Raw genomic sequence first — 6993 nt, 5'->3', positions numbered from 1 at the left:
GTATATATATATATATATATATATATATATATATATATATTATGAATTATATCATGGTACAATGAAGAGATGATACTTGGATTTGAAATAAGCAACAATTAAGGAAAAAAGTAAAAAATATTTAAGTAAGTTTCTAATTATATTCAAGTTTTATTTGAAAAAAAAACCAAATCTATTCAAAATATTATAATGAAAATAATGTTAAACTACGAATTACTGTCTATGCAGCTTTAAAGGGACTAACCTTTAATGGATGTTAATTCCAAGAAAGTGTTTATTATCATTATCATTATTACTATTATTATTATTACTATTATTACTATTATTATTATTATTATTATTATTATTATTCAATGGCCTTTATAATTACCGTTATGTCATTATTTCATGTGTAAAAAAAAATTGTTATTAAACTAAGAAAAGAGAAATGAAATAGAAGTGGGTGTAACTCCCACAAAAGAGAAAAAAAACATTTGATAAATCATCAAGGAAAGTGTTTCGATCAAATTTAGAATCGTCATGGACATAAATGTTGTCTTCTTATGTAGTAGTATAAAAATTCTCAAAAATGGAATATACAGGAAAATGATCTGAAACATCACATGCTAGGGTACCAGTGCGTATATAAGAATTACAAATATTTGAATATATATGATCAATTAAAGTTGAAGAACCTTTTGTAATCCTAGTCGGTGTGGTGTTCAGTAGACGCATATTTAAACAACAGATCTGTTAAATACTGTTCAGTATTGGTGGTTTGATTCGAAACATCTAAATTAAAGTCCCCCATAATAATTTGTCACATTTAATTCTATTTAGTAGATCTAACAAACTGTTATGGAATTCAGTGATATCTGAGTCAACCTTTCTATAGATAATCCCAACAATGTAAGTTTTAGTACCATCAAATGCCTCCATCCAAATAGATTCAGAATGAATACTTGTCACAATTAATTCTATTTAGTAGATCTAACAAACTGTTATGGAATTCAGTGATATCTGAGTCAACCTTTCTATAGATAATCCCAATAATGTAAGTTTTAGTACCATCAAATACCTCCATCCAAATAGATTCAGAATGAATAACAGAATAATTAAGCATTTTATAAGTTACCGATGAATGTATGTAGGCAGCTACCCCACCACTCCTACCAGTTTCTCTACATTCATACTCAAATAAATACGAATCAATATTACATAGATTCGGTTTTTTTTATGTCCCAAATTTCGGTAACACCAATAATTTTGAAGTTTCCAATTATATCAAGAACATTATTAAATGAAATTTTTACTCATAGATCGAATATTGAAATTCAAAACAGAAAAAGGAAAAATTAATTTCGAAAATTTGTTAGAGAATTTATCAGGAGTACGATAGGTCTGTAAATTATCAATATGAGTATCTATGATTTCTTCGTCTTCATTCATTTAACGATGTTATATGGCCTACAATGTGATAACAATAAAAAACCTTTATAGATGGATAAACACATTCCATTTATGAATGTGAAGTGCATTACTTTGTAATATAAAACATAAAATTTATAACATACTTCTGATATCAACAAAGACATTATAAACAAAGAAATTAAAATTAAATTATTCTTGCTAAAAAGCATAATATAAGTATATTTCTTCATTAAATATGAGCAAATTGTACCTAATTGTAAATTTCTTGGGAAACAATGTTCATATTCATCGTTAAATACAGAAAAATCAATTATTTCTAGTTAGGAGTCTCATCGCGAATTTGAATCCGATATCACTGGTGGGAAGAAATGCGTAATCTGGTCATCAGAAGTGAATGTATGGACAGCTCCATCCCTGTCAAGAAATCTTAGTTTGTCGTAATGCAGCCAACATTATTTTTATCTTCGCAGAATGAAGCTTCTTCATTGCGGTTTCAAGGCCCTTACGTCTCAATTGAATTGTTTGAGTAAAATCTTCATTAACGAATATATTGGATCCTTTTAATGGTGGACGAATAGTGCGTGCTGCCTTTCTGATCTTCTCCCGCATACTATACCTCAAAAAGTAAATAATTGGCCTTGGCTAACTACCTCTTGATTTTATTCCAATTCGTTGAGCCGGTTGAATGTCGTCTTCACTTAAATCAATGTCTAGCTTAGATCTAATGAATTTGTGAATGTATTTTGCCACTGATCCTTCGCTAACCTCTTCATTTTCAGGGATGTTAATAAATCGTAGGTTATTCCTTCTTTGCCTTAACGTCCTTAACGTCTTCTAAATTAAGAATGGTTGTCCATAAAAATCAAAGATTTGGTGGCAGATGTCAAAAAATAGATTTCTCTCAATTTTTTACCATGAATAGATACTTGGGTAAAAAGCATATCTATGACATTTGTTTAATTTTTAGCCTTCGTTGTCATGGCAACGACCCATTTTCTAAATTTCACCGTTTTTGTCAATTTTGGACATTTTCAGAAGTGAAAAAAACACTGACTTTCAGACCTTATTTTAAAAAAAGAACATGCACTATATATATTTTTGTGATCATCCATGTAAATAACCATGTATGAACTTCCATTTATCGCAAAAAAAATTGTGTAAAAATTCTGTTTGGAAGAAACTATTATTTACAAAAGGGGGGTTTTCTCAAAATATATATATATATTTTAAAATATGCCTCAGAAACCTATCTGTAATTTCCAAAGTGGTGCATACATATCCACCATCTTCCATATTTTGATAGTCAATAGTTGTCCAAATAATAATCAAGAAAAAAATTGTGGGTAATTTGCACACCTGGATGCGGTATTGCCAGAAAAAATGTCATTTTTTGAATAAAAGTATATCATTTTTTACTCAATAGATAACACTATAAATCAACGTAAATTTATTTCAAAATAATGTTACTATAGTTACATAAATAGTCTAACAACATGTTAAGAAATGTGTTGCCAGGCTCATTTCAAGTATTTTAAAACTTAATTTTGTACTGTATTGCTAGAAAACAGCATTGTTTTTATTGAAAATTAATTATACATCTTTTTACTGAACAGTCAACGCTATAAAATATACTCTAATTCATTAACAATAACAAATATAGTTACCTGACTAGTTTAACAACATGCTAAGGAATGTGTTGTAAGGTTTAATAATATTCGTTACTGTATTGCCAGAAAAAGCAGCATTTGTTCATTAAAAATATTGTAAGTATACATTTTTTTTACTGTACGGAAAATGCTATAATATAAAATATAGGCCTTAATTCATGTAACCATATACAAGACTATTATAACAACATGTGTTCCCAGGTATATTTCAAGTATGTTAAACTTACTGCATTGCATGTAAAGCAAACAACTTAATTTAACTTTCTGAAAAAAAAAAAAAATTCAAACAACTCTGACAAAAGCAATCCATGATAAATTCGCTTTCAACGACGAGTTATGATTTTCAACTTAGGAAGACACAATTTAATTGTTGAATTTATCATGAAAAATTAATTTTGCCATATACAATTGGATGTTAAAGACCAACTGTACTTACATTTTTTTTACTGTACGGAAAATGCTATAATATATAATATAGGCCCTAATTTATGTAACCATAATATTACTATATACATGACTATTATAACAACATGTGTTGCCAGGTTTATTTCAAGTATGTTGAAGGCTTATACCATCCCACTTGCAGTTCTTAATATGTTGCAACATTTGAGAAGGTATGGAACAACGTTTTACTGTCTATCTGATTCTAAAGCCTGTTTCATTTTAAAACCATCTTCAATGACATGAACCTCGTTTGCATAAATTTGCACATTTACCCTTGAATATCTTTTCAGTAAACTTATATCAGATTACTCTTCATATTCTTCATGTCCACACCTATTTGCTCAATATGGCATTCCCATATGGCAGACACCTCAAATGGTATTTCCCCCCCCCCACTTTTTGTGGTGGGGGGAGGCTTATACCATCCCACTTGCAGTTCTTAATATGTTGCAACATTTGAGAAGGTATGGAACAACGTTTTACTGTCTATCTGATTCTAAAGCCTGTTTCATTTTAAAACCATCTTCAATGACATGAACCTCGTTTGCATAAATTTGCACATTTACCCTCGTCTTTTCAGCAATTTATTTTGTTGCAAGTAGTGTAGTTGTACAGTGGTAGCAGCCAGCATTGTTGTGTCTTAAATAGACAGATGTAATCTTAAGAATCACACTCTTTAGCCATGAAACTACATCTTTCATTATCGCTGTTCAGTGCTTGTGTTTGAAACACCGCAATGCAACAAAATGTGCCAAGATATTTATTTTCCAAAATATCTGCTCGAGATTCTCTGAATGCTGTAATCGGACCACCATCTGGGACATAAGTCTTCTTGTCGGGCGAATCCTGGCACCACCCTTACCACGACCACATATTAGGTTTATATTTTTTCACGATAATTCCTGACTTGTCCCTACAAGAAGGGGTAGGTGTGTTTGGTTAGGGAGGAAAGAGTGTTATTCAGGGACTGGTATTCCCATGCAGGTTAAGGTGCCGTGTCCAACTGGTGACACCACTGACAGAAATTGGTATGTATAAGGTGTAATTATTATAAACTAACTTTAAAAGGGTTTAAAATACCGCTAAAACAGACAAACGGCAGCATTAATACCACAAACATTTATTATTTTATCACAACATTACTTAAAGTATAGAAAAACATTTATTATTGTTGTGATCAAAGGAATCTATGAATAAATCAGCGGAAAAACTGTTAAATTTTACTATTATATTTTTTTTAAATGAAAAATGCCAGTTTTTCTGGCAACACTGCTCGTACGTTTTTTAATTACCCACATTTTTTAAACTGGAATTCTCTAAGGGAGCATTAGAACTACCTATTTGTAGACAACCAGTTTAAAAAAGCACCACTTAGAGGTTTATGAGCAATTAAAGTTTGGACGTTTTTCATAATTTGAAAAAAAAGAAAAACACCCCTGTTTAAAAACATGGTATTTCCCAACTACAAAACCCAAAAAACATTAAAAAATATGCAACAGATACCCAATGTATTGAACTTATACACACACTCATTATTTAAGGATATCATAAATATTGTATCAAATTATTACTATTATTAACATATAAAAACAGCCAAAAATGACAAAAATTGCCAAAAATACAAATTTACCCGTTGCCATGGAAATATACGCACAAAGTAAATAAAACTTCATATTTGATTTCTCTTAACAAAGGTATAACCATGTGCAAAATTTGAAAGAAATCCATTTTTTTGAGTCTGCCACTATTTTTGAAATTTCGTTGATTTTTACAGACAACTGCTCTTAAGTTCTTGTACTATGTCGTCTTCTACGAAAGCCTATTAGGGCCACTGAAATATATATATTTTTATGTCGTAATTACGACTTATTATGTCGAAATTTCGACATATTATGTCGAAATTTAGACATAATAAGTCGTAATTTCGACTTACGTATGCCGAAATTTCGACATAATAAGTCGTAATTACGACATACGTATGTCGTAATTTCGACATATTTATGTCGTAATTACGACATATGGATGTCGTAATTTCGACATATTTATGTCGTAATTACGACATAGGCTTGGGCCACTGTACGTATTGTTTCTCGTCAGCTTTCACTTATAAACGATTGAAAAGTTGTGACTTGCAGTTGAGTGATATTTTAATTTTGAATTTCATATTTTCAGTTATAATTTCAAAATTCTGAATACACATGTCCCCAAGAGCAAATAGCTAAAAAGTACATTTTGAAAAATGTGTAAGTTGAGTGGGTTTTTCATGACAGGGCAGAAATAAATTAAATATAAAAATAATGTTTTAATAATGATAATATAAATAATAACTAGAAACTGACGCGCTCGTGTCTGACTTTGCTGTCAGACACGAGCGCCTTAATAGGACGATTAATGACCACTGGTACACATTCTTATTCCCATCTTGGCCACCACTGCGCTTGTAAATTGTCCAACGGTAGATACAAAAATTGTTTATCATTTACACGCTATTCTTTTCTATTTGTTGCCAATTCATTCTCTACCAACCCTTTATATTTAATATGTTTATCTACAGTAACTGTTCTAACGTCTTGTGTTGTCTTTTTTATGCACTTGATATCCTACTTAACTACCATAGTAAATTAAAATAAATACTAACAAATATTAACGCTGTGTGTTTTCGTACAAAGAGGTTATATATTTATGAAATACAGTACTATAGAGGGACTATTAAATATAGAGGGTGGGTAGAGAATGAATTGGCAACAAATAGAAAAGAATATAGAAGTGTAATGATAAACAGTACGGTATATACGGTCGTATAATAATTTTTTAGTGGTAGTAATAATAATTTATTAGGAACTACACTTTTCAATCAGTGGCACACTTCTCAGTCAAAGGTGCGTCCAAGACAATATGTACAGTAAAGTTCACAAAAAAGATTTATGCTAAGAAAAAGACAATTCAAATTTTCAAAAGGGACATTAAGGAAAAGTAAAAAAAGAAACTCTTTAGCCATATAAAATTAAAAGCAATCTTAAACTAAAAAAACTTAAGGCAAAATAAAGTGATGCAAACAATCACAAATATCAAATATTAACGCTGTGTAAATTTTCGTATAAAGAGGTTATATATTTATGAAATACCATAGGATTTAAATTCAAATTATCGAAAGCGTGAGGGAAACATTGGTCGCTTATAATTGACACTCAGGTCCGTGCAGTGACTTTTCATTTTATCTTGTATTATTTGATTAATCGATCGCCTGACTATATGATGAATTTTATTATTATTATAATATATATATATATATATGTATATATATATATATGTATATATATACGTATTATGTATATACTTATATTATACAGTATACACTATACTATACTATTACATATATTATTATATATATACTTTTATAATACTATATGTACATATATATATACATATACATATATATATATATATACATACATATATATATATATATATA

Source organism: Anneissia japonica, unplaced genomic scaffold (assembly GCF_011630105.1).
Source record: "Anneissia japonica isolate Jap-2015-1 unplaced genomic scaffold, ASM1163010v1 scaffold3174_len352767_cov145, whole genome shotgun sequence".
Taxonomy (NCBI): domain Eukaryota; kingdom Metazoa; phylum Echinodermata; class Crinoidea; order Comatulida; family Comatulidae; genus Anneissia; species Anneissia japonica.
The sequence above is the reverse complement of the archived record's forward strand: the minus strand, read 5'-3'. Positions refer to the sequence as shown.